We start from the raw sequence: 11,547 nt of genomic DNA, 5'->3' as shown, positions 1-11,547 counted from the left end.
GCATCTGGGCAGAGTCTCTATGACAAAATAGAGAATTTGTTTTTTATCATGAATGAGATTAGACATCTATTTGAAGTGCCTCCAAATTCATACAAATATACTGAGGTAGATGAAACCTTAGGCATAATTTTGAGACATCAGTTGCCTACTCAGGAATGGTGGACAAGCATGATACAGACATTGCTGTGAAGAAATAGATTTTTCACCAAAATTTTGTACATCATATATAAGTCATCATGTTCAGAAAATTGATATATTCACTATGACTGGAGAGGAGTGGACAAAGCCAACTCAGCAAACAAATTTGGCCACTAAAGCAACACCGACAGATGCAGATGACGGGGCTGAGATAGCTGCAGCACGACAAAGCAATAAAGGGCGTATTACTCAGAATCAATACAAAGCACCCGACAGACCTAGTTGCTCTCAAAAGTCAAGAATTTCTGACAAACAGCAAGCAGCTGTTGTATATTCATTAAAGTAGCTTTTAATTTTGTAAGAAATATCTTTGAAAGTTGGTAAGAGAAGTTATTGTGCAATAACTCACTGTTGAGATATTTCTATGATATTTTGTATATATGCACCCCCGCATAGCTTATTGGGGTTTGTTGTTACTGATTTGTTCAAGAGAACTCAACTGTATTTCCTCTGAAAGATATAATATAAAGGAGTCGTTGGTTTCCAAAGGAATGAGTTTGGCTTGGAGCTGATGTGATGAAATTATTGACTGCTGCAGGATTCTCGTGTTATGGCGTGATATAATAAGTGTTTTCTAACCGTATTTGTATTTCATTTCTTACTTAATCTGTCTGTGATGTATGGTGATTAATCTTGGTAGAAAGGTAAAAGACTAGTTCAGGATTTGTCCATTAAAGACACCCTAAACTCAATCCTTACTACTAAATATGTTTTCCAGGATTAGCTGCAACTAGGAATTCTTAAATGCTCTTGTTTGCTCTAATCATATGATAAGTCTTTATTCAGCAATTCTCACTTGCTGCTGATTATGATTTGTCTGTTATTCTCCGTTACACTGTGAAAGAACTCTTAACTGCCTTTTACTGGTGTAATCTATACTTTTTATTGTCTAAAAATCAAAGTGTGTATCATGAATACCCATCTGGCCCTGCAGTGAACCTCTCTTTATCACATATATCAAACACTTTCCTTTCTGGACTCCACATGCCCAATGGATTGAACTCTCTTTGATATTTGCATGCCCTTCCTTGAACATTAGCCCGCAACCACAATTTAAACAAAAATCCCATCTCATAACTAGCCTAAAATCTTCAAAAAACAAAGTTAAAACTAAAAGAGAGAGCCCTCTCTGATTACAGGTAGGCTAGAACCTGTAATCCAAAGCTTGGTTAGTGGTTACCCCGACCGTATTCCCTCAGGAGTCAAAGGGAACAACCTGGGTGTTAACATAAATGGCGACTCCACTGGGGAACTGAATGAAATTCATAAACCCCTGTCTGATTCTTAATACTGTAGATAAAGCCTGAGTGACAGCCAGATAGCCTTAGAAACTGCCTCTGCTTTGCATTTGCAGGAGTATATAAAAGCTGCCTCAGTCAATCTTTATTCAGTCTTAAGTTCCATACAGTTGTGCTATACTTGATCAGTCCTTGTCAAACATCAATACTTCTTAGAAAATTCTCCTAAAGAAAATCATAGAAACTGGCTCCTAAGAAGAAAACTCGTCATACAAGATCTAACCCAGATCCAGATCCATCACCTGAGTTCCAAAATCCAAACTTGATTTCAAGAATCCTTAAGAAACACAAATCAGAAGGGACTTTATCAGATTCAAGTTCTGAAGCAGGATTTCAAACTAATATTCCAACTCCTGCTAAGGTTTCTCTATACCCTCATACCACCATTCCACACTCTCCTAGTTCTTCATCCACTTCACAAGGTGTCCTTTCAACCCCTCCATCAACTACACATACCCTTCTCATCCCCTTTCCTCCACTTGTCCCATTAGTTCCTGTTATCCCTATTGTCCCACCAAACATGGCTAATAGATATGCTCCACTGCAGTTACCTGCCAATCCAGGGCCTATGCCCCAAGATTATCAAACCAAAATATCATATTTTGATGGTACTGGCTCTCATTCAGCCCTTCAACATACTAAGAAAATGCAGGATTATTTTGAAAATTATGAGATAGATGATGATGGGGTTAGAATGAAATTTTTTGTGCAAAGCCTAACAGGAGATGTAAGATCATGGTTTAGGTCACTCCCAGCAAACTCCATAGCTGACCCTGAAGCCCTGTATCAAACCTTTATCAACAGATGGGAGAAGAAAAAGGATCCACTCCATATTTTATCTGAATACAATGCTATCAAAAGAGGTCCCCAAGAAACTGTCTTGGACTATTGTGCTCGATTCAACAATGTCTACAATGCTATTCCCCAAAATCTCAGACCCCAACCTGATTTGACTCTATATACCTTTCCTGATGGGTTTGATTCAGATATGGCATACCAATTGAGAGAAAGAGCTCCCCGAACTTTAGCTGAGATGCAAGATATAGCAGTTAGTGTAGAAGCCAACCTGATAGCTAAGAGAAATAGGACCAAAACTGAAAGAAAGACTACCTTCAAAGAAGAACCTTCAAGCTGGGATTAGAAATTAGATGCAATAATCACTGGTATGCATAGATTAGGTGACAGAGTAGAATTAGTTGAGAGGAAATCATCATGGGAGGCACCACAAAATAATCCTATCAGGAATCCCAACTTTAGAAGAAATCAAAATCCTAATGTTGGCAAGGCCAGCCCTGAACCAGAGATCAGACCTCCATTCCAAGAAAATTACGCTGAAGCATCCACTTCTAATGAGCAGATAGATGATACCCACATTAACTTGATGGGCCTGAATGATGATCAGCAAGTTTTTTTGAGTCAAGAAGATCATGGGGATAATTACATCAGTCAGTTCCAAACTAGATCAGGTGAATCATTTGATTTCAAACAAGGCTATGACACAGCAGTTTTTGAAGTTCATAAACAATATAAATTGAGAAGCAGAACTATAAATGTGACACATCCTGAGAAAACAAAGGATAGCCAGTAGCCTAAGAAGGCTATTGTCACAGAGCCAATTAACAAAACTGATGCAATTACAAATGAAGTAACAGTTGAAGAGGTAACCGAAGCATTTCCCTCAAACCAACAACCGTTGGCTACACCTCCTTGACACCACAATCCAAGTAACACTTTCCAAAAGATGAGAAAAAAGGACAACCTCAAGATCAGATTGAAAGTCAAGAAGAAACCTCTAAAAAGTCAATTGACCAAGAAAGAGTTGTTAATTAGAACACCAAGATCCAGTCTGAAAAACCTTTTGACTTAGAAGCTGAAATTGGTAAATTGAAGATAGCCATTCCTCTTTCAGAGCTAGCTAAACATAACATCTACAAGCAACAAATCAAGAAATCCCTTCAATTGACCCACAATAAGGATGATGTTAATGTGTTGGATGACACCCCAGAATTGCTTTTCGGTCCAGAAGTTGATGGAAAGACAGGAGGTACTGGAATCTTACCTTTTTATGTCAGCTTGCATGTTCATGATAAGATATTACACAATGCAATGTTTGATTCAGGCGCCTCTCATAACCTTATGCCTAAGTCAGTAATGGAGAGATTGAATCTAGACATCACAAGACCATATAAGGACCTATTTTCATTTGACTCCAGCCAAGTTAAGTGTTTAGGCCTGATAAAAGATCTATGTGTGTCCCTTGTCCAGTACCCAAATAAAACAATTTTAATGGATGTTGTGGTTGCTGATATCCCACCTAAATATGGAATGCTGCTATCAAGATCATGGGGAGCCAAACTCCAAGGTTCCCTACAATTGGACATGTCATATGCCACCATCTCTGTCTTTGGGCAACCAAAGAGGCTATACAGAGAATCACTCATGAAATACATGGTGAGCAGTGAAGAAAAACCTCAAAATTTCCCTATTTATGCAGTCCATTCTGACATGGATTCCTTCATTCTGTTCAATGATGATATAAGTCCAATATGTGGAGACAAATTTGTCCTACTTGAACAAGATCTGCATATGAATGAGCAATCAAGTTCCCAAGAAATCCAGGTTGGGCAATCAATTGATGAGACTGTTCTAGAAGACAAACCAGATGAAAAACAAGATCTCCAGCTTATAATCCCAAGTCATAGAGAAGCTGTTAATTCTCCCCTAAATCAGGAAATCCTTTGGTTTCTTGAGTTTGATGGATCAGTCAACAAATTAGGGGCAGGAGCTGGGGTGTGGATTCATAACAAACAAAGCAATCATGCAGAAGGTCGAGCCTATAGGCTTAATTTCAGATGTACTAATAATATGGCAGAGTATGAGGCTCTTCTGCTAGGCCTCAAATTGGTAAGATCCTTACAGGCCACAAAAGTTTCAATCCTGGGAGACTCAGACCTCATTATTCAACAAGTGAAAGGCAATTTTGTCACCAATGACAAAAGACTAAGATCATACAGGTCTGCTGCTATTGAAATACTCAAGGCTTTCACTGAATTTCAAATAACCAAAATATCTAGGACCCACAACCTTCATGCACATAGTTTAGCTACATTTGCCAGTACATGCAAATTGCCTTTTGAACCCAACCATTGTTTTACAGCTGAGATAAAACACAGACCTTCCATCCCAAACAATGTGAAAGATTGGCAAGTATTTGAGGATGACACACAGATAAATAGTTTCTTGACCTTGCAGCATGAATTTTCAGGTTTGAACATTGATGTTGATTCTGTAAAAGACACACAACCACTAAGTGAACAGGACCAAACAACTATATCACCCAAGACAGCAAATCAAATACTTTGTCCAACAACCTTTGACAAGGAAAATATACAAGAACTCAAACAATTGCATTTTGATGAAATAGCTGGTGCAGAGGCTGAAGTCATACAACTAAAAGACAATTTTCTACCAACAGGCCTGACTCCTTTGGAGGACATTTTTGACTCAAATGATGTTCCTAGAAAACCAAAAATGCAACCCCTTAATGCTGCCATTGAAGAATGCAACATTGGAACTATTGAAAAACCCAAGATAATAAAATTGTCTGCATCTTTACCTCCTGACCAGAAGCCCAAATACATTGACCTCTTTAAAGAGTTCCAAGATGTGTTTGCATGGAGTTATGAGGATTTGAAATCCTATGACACCTCTGTTATTCAACACACCATCCCTCTCAAGCCTAATCAAAAGCCATTCAAGCAAAAATTAAGAAGAATCAATCCTATGCTTCTCCCTTCAATTGAGAAAGAGGTACAAAAAATGTTTAAAGCTGGTATCATAGCACCAATCAGGTTTTCAGACTGGATTTCAAATTTGGTCCCCACAAGAAAGAAAACTGGTGAGATTAGGCTTTGTGTTGATCTAAGGAATTTGAATCAAGTGTCCCTCAAAGACAATTATCCCTTACCTAAAATGGATCACATTCTCCAAAGAGTGGTGGGGGCTTCAAGAATCTCATTACTTGATGGATTTTCAGGCTTTAATCAGATCCTAGTCCACCCTGATGATCAAGATAAAACAACATTCACAACCCCATGGGGAACTTTCAAGTATGTCAAAATGCCTTTTGGGTTGAAAAATGCAGGAGCTACATTTCAGAGAGCAATGGATATTGCTTTTGCTAAAGAGATTCATGACTTCCTTGTTATTTACTTAGATGACCTCACACCTTTCTCAAAATCTGACCAAGAACATCTGAAACACTTGAGACAAATATTCATAACATGTAGGAAATATGGAATTTCCTTAAATCCTAAGAAGTCTCTATTTGGTTTGGAAGAAGGTAAGCTATTGGGTCATATCATTTCAAAGGATGGCATTAGAATTGACCCAGACAGAATACAGGCCATCTTGCAAATGCCCCATCCAAGAAATATTAAAGAATTACAAGCCTTCTTGGGAAAGATCAACTTTTTAAGGAGATTTATCCCAAACTTAGCAGAATTAATCAGATTGCTAAACAACATGCTAAAAAAGGATTCAAAAGTAAAATGGACAGTAGAAGCAAATCAAGCTTTTGAAGGTATTAAATTGGCCCTTACCCAAACCCCAGTCTTAACAAATCCTCAATTTGACAGAGAATTTATCATTTTCTCTTTTGCCTCCCAGCATACCATTGCTGCTGTCTTATTGCAGAAAGATGATCAAGGGAATGAAAAACCCATTGCTTTCTTTAGTAGAGCCCTTAGAGATGCACCTCTGAAATATCAGATCATGGAAAAGCAAGCTTATGCTTTGGTCAAGGCCATCAAAGACTTTAGGATTTACATCCTATACTCCCATGTTATTGCTTATGTACCAAATCCCATTGTAAAAGACATATTGACTCAAGAAAGCTTAGAGGGAAGAAGAGGAAAATGGATTGCTAACATTTTAGAATTTGACATTGAAATCAGACCTACAAAACTGATAAAAGGGCAAGGTTTGGCTAAATTGATGTCTGAAGCAAACTTCCAAGCCTTGGATATTAACCAACTGGACAATGAACTGGAGCTGGCGACTCCAAAGATCAATGTAGCCTTTGAACAATCCCTGTGGTATTCTGATATCTGTTATATATTGCAAAACCTGTGTGCTCCCCCAGGATTGTCCAGAACCAAATCTAGATTTCTAAAAATGAAAGCTTCAAGATTTTTTGTTATAGATGGTAAGTTACTATGGAAAAATCATGAAGGCATATTGCTGAATTGTTTGAATATGGATGAGACAAACAATGTTATGAAAGAATTTCATGCAGGTGATTGTGGTGGACATTTGTACTGGAAGTCCACTGTGGATAAGATATTAAGGGCAGGTTACTATTGGCCCACTCTGTTCTCTGATGTTAAAAGTTTCACCACTTCATGTCACAAGTGTCAAGTGTTTGAGGGAAAAAGAAAGTTACTACCACTCCCCTTAAAGCCTATTGCAACAGAAAGGCCCTTTCAGCAATGGGGCTTGGACTTCATTGGGGAGATTCATCCTTCATCTTCAGGCCAACATAAATGGATCCTAACAGCCACAGATTACTTCACTAAATGGATTGAGGCTGTTCCATGCAGACAAGCAAATGATTCTACTATCATTCAGTTCCTGGAAACTAATATTCTCTCCAGATTTGGGTGTCCTGACAAGATTATAACAGACAATGCTGCTGCTTTCAGATCCAAGAAGATGGTGAACTTTTGCCATAAATTCCATATTACTTTGGGCCATTCTACTGCATACTACCCTCAAGGCAATGGTTTAGCTGAATCATCTAATAAAAGTCTTATCAACATCATTAAGAAGATATTGGAAGAGAATAAGAAAAATTGGCATAAGAAGCTTGTAAATGCCTTATGGGCAGACAGGTTAACAACCAAAAGATCTATTGGAGTCAGCCCATATGAGTTGGTTTATGGAATGGAAGCCAAATTCCCTTCTTCATTAGGGGCCCCTGTCATGAAGTTACTTCAAGAGAGTCAGGCTGAACCAAATGACATGCAAAGAAGAATCAATCAGATAATTTGTTTACAGCAAACCAGAGATCAAGTGTACAACAGAGTTCAAGTCCTACAAGAGAAGCTGAAGAAAGCCTTTGATAGAAGAACCAAGGCTGAAGATTTCTTTATTGGTGATAAAGTGCTTAAATGGGATTCAAGAAGAGAAGACAAGGGAAAGCATGGCAAATTTGACTCCCTTTGGAGGGGACCCTTTGTTATTCAAGCAGTACAAGGAAATAACACTTATTTCTTGAAGAATTTAGATGACACTGAAGCTGAAGAGGGCCCTGTGAATGGCCGGATGTTAAAGCATTATTTTGACTACTTTCCATGTATATAGCATGGCTCTGCCCTGTACATTATCAGTTGTATATAGTATTTTCTTTCAGCACATAGATAGTTCAGCTTCAGAAGTTTTGTAAATAAGCAGGAAAAGGCTTTTTATTTCAGAAGTTCCACAATGGTGACAGATTCCAGTTTTGAAATCCAAAGAGAAAGCTTTCAAGTTTTGATAAGAAGTCAAAAGCCAAGGCAGTCTGACCTGCTGTTCTTGGTCTTTCAAGTAGAAAAACCATCCCCAAGTGGAGCCACTGTTAGCTACCTATACCAATAGGTTTCATTTTTCATGATTGGCAGGGGAAGTGCCAAATATGCTCTACTTTGGTGATGCAAAGATCTCATATTTTGTGGGAAACACTTACCTACAGTTGTTTGATACTGTCCTACTTCTGAATGGGTGATCCAACAGTCTAAGCTGGGTCATGCCATATTTCAATTTTTTGTTGTAGACTAGAGAAAGAAATCTGTCCAAACTGTTCAATCTTGGCAGATAAGTAGTTAGGTAGAGAATGAAGGTTCCCAACTGCTTAATCTGGGGCCTTGGAAGTAATAAGGCTAGCCTTAGATAGAAAATCAAAAGAAAATGGAAAAAGAAAAGAAAAAGAGCAATTGAGGGTTTGCCAGTCTAAGTGCACCCTCCTTGAAGTAACAAAAAATGCTAGGCAATAGAATGGGTAGGTAGATGGGGTTGCAGAAGCATGATTTCTTTCATATCACTGGCCTAAGCAAAGGAAACACATGGTGGCCAGTGCAGATCTTCCTATTCAGCAGTTTTGTAGCAACAAAGTGAAGCATGTCTAACTTCCCAATCATTCCCCATCAAACTCCTTGCTAACATCCCACTATCACCTTGGTTCATGAGAGAAATCAAACTCATTTATTGATCCTTGTTGCATAAAGAGCCACATTTCCTGTGTAAAAATATTTTCATTTTGATCTACTCTCCTAACTAAGTTTGTTCCCTAAAAACTTAGTGTTTGCCTCCTCTCTTCCATATCTCCCATCCAATACTAACTACTAACTCTATTATTACTTAACTCCCTATATTCCCCTTTTCCCTATCATTATATCACTATTGTATATAAAAAGCCCCAAAGTATATATTCCCCCTTCCCTAAGCAATATAGCCTTATAGCTTTAAAAAAAGGTCGGGAAATAGTGCGAATTTGTGTTCATATCTTGTTTTGGGAATTAAACTAACAACCGGTTGGTTTAATATCCTTAGCGCCTTTTATAAAGAAATATGTCGTCTACACGCTTGTTCCATAAAACCCACAAATGTCATATATCCTAAGTTTTACCTATCGTCGCACTCACCACAAAAAACAAAAGGAAATATTATTTAAATGCCGTCGGGTCCCGCCGTATCATGTTGGCGATTTTCTCTCCCATCGTCCGTCGGATCTGGGCCCTCCCATCCGACGGCTCACATCAATATTGGACCGCCTCTGATGCCCGGACGATAGCGCCCGAAATCTGTCAGACCATGACGTCAGGGCTCGGACGCGTGTCGTTCCCAGATTGTATCGGGAGGCTGCCTGCCAAAACCGCTCCCGTACAATAAGCGGTCCGAAATTACCACTTACCGCCTTTGTTTCTCCGCCATACGTCACGTCCATGTCACGCGTACGTCACTGCCACCTCAGCGTCGCATCACCGCTCCATCCACTATCGCCCTGAGCTGTCCGCCACGTCCCCCATCCACGTGGACCACTTACAAGCCGCCACATCACCACTCCGTACCTGACCCCACCTATGACGTCATGCTAACGTCATCTGAAAAAAGGCGCCAAAGGCCAAATTTTCCATATTTTTGCCCGAAATCGCGTTTTTTCACATTTTTTCCAAAAAAAGCTACTGTGCTCCTGCATGAGCGATTACGTCGCTTGCTCACCAACCTTCAAGACCATTTCCTTGCTGTTGGCGCCGTGGATTCACCTGCATGTCAACGCCATTGTCATAGTAAACCCAGGTATTTATCGGTATCCCTCTGTGTACCGTGGTTTTTGCATAATTCACCAAAATAAGCAAGAAACTAGAGAAAACACTATAATTACCAGAAAATATTCGGTGACTAGCATTTCATTTCCCAATATAAGCCGAATTCACCTACAGAGTTTCCGCATTGAGCCAAATTATCATGAAATTACTGTTTGTTTGCGCATTCGCAAATCTAAACCTCTGCTAGACAAATCCACCAGGAAGACCACCCTCAAACTCAGCATTTGCTCATTTAAATATCTCCCTGGAGCATTTCAACTCAGTTTCTCCTCTGTCTACCCTGCCCTCTCTGAAAATTGCCCCCTCATTGGAAATTCACTGCTATGCATCGCTGTTCTCAGAAAATCAAGTTCAAATCCAATTCCAAGTATCAGTGGACCATGGAAGCCCCAGTAGCTCTAAACATTCCACCTTTAAATGCCCCACAAAGAGAGCTAGAATGGTTGCCCCTGGCTGACAGAGACTACCAAATGGCAGAGGGAATCCCAGATTACAGCAAATACCATATTCATGTACTCAATGATCTCAAAGCCAAACATCTCAGTGGAAATGATATTCTAGGGATTTGGGACTCCAATTTGCCCATTTTCAATCTTCCTCAAGTCAATATCCTCCCAGATTTGATACATCGATGCAGTGCCAACTATGACCCATGTCAGAGAGTTGTCCTCAGTCCCTCAGGCTCAGTTTTGTTCCATGTCACCCCTGAGGCCATAAATCAAATGCTGCACTTTCACACTACAAAGCCATTGACTCCTCTATCCATGATGGATTTGATAAAGCAAGGAGGCAAGCTGTCCAGTGCCCAAATTATAAAGATCAATCAATTATTCATTCAATCAGGCTCTCAAACTGTGAGGACTCCTCCTATTGGAAATGTATATCTCAATGAGTTGGGCAAAATGCTTGTGGATATGATCAGTTATGTCCTGGGATACAGATCAACTGAGGATGTTGATGAAACCATTCTGGCCATGATGTCTATCTTCTCCCCTGGAAAGCCTCCTTCTGTTCACTATGATTATGCTGCATACATTGCCAATAAAATCCACGAGCAATTGATGAATCTAGAGAGGGAAAGGATATTTAGATACACTTCTTACATCTATCACTTGTTCCTATTCTATCAGCCTGATAGCTTCCCTATTACTCTCAAGAAGTTTGATGCTCAGGGAAACCAAAGGTCTGTGGTATTTTGGTCTTCAATCTTTCATCACATATCTTTTTCACCATACAGCTACTGTGAATTCATAGACCTTTTTATCCATCCAGCCATGTCCTTGCTGTTGAGCTCTCCTCCTCCAAGATTGACAGATGAGATGCAAAGAATCCTCCAGCTCTCAAAGGCCTACAACATTGGGGATTGGTACTTTTACCAACACCATACAGTGATCAGGATATATGGTTGTGAGTTAGCCCCATACAGGCTACCAAGATATGTCCCTATGAGACTTTTTGCTTTAGAATATTTCAGACAATTTGGAAATGCAGACATGATTCATTTCCACAGTAAGAATAAAAAGGCTCAACTCAAAGTCAAAAACCAGCTAGGCCCATTTATTTATAATAAAAGAGAAGAGGCATGGCAAGAAGCAGATAAGATCCTAAAGTGCCTCGGGTTGCAAACCAGTTTCCTCTGGATACCCTATGATCCCAATCATTTCATTAGTCTTAGAAGGGTCAAATAT

Source organism: Pinus tabuliformis, chromosome X (genome assembly GCF_031772625.1).
Source record: "Pinus tabuliformis cultivar Carrire ecotype Pingquan chromosome X, CPIR1, whole genome shotgun sequence".
Taxonomy (NCBI): Eukaryota; Viridiplantae; Streptophyta; class Pinopsida; order Pinales; family Pinaceae; genus Pinus; species Pinus tabuliformis.
The sequence above is the reverse complement of the archived record's forward strand: the minus strand, read 5'-3'. Positions refer to the sequence as shown.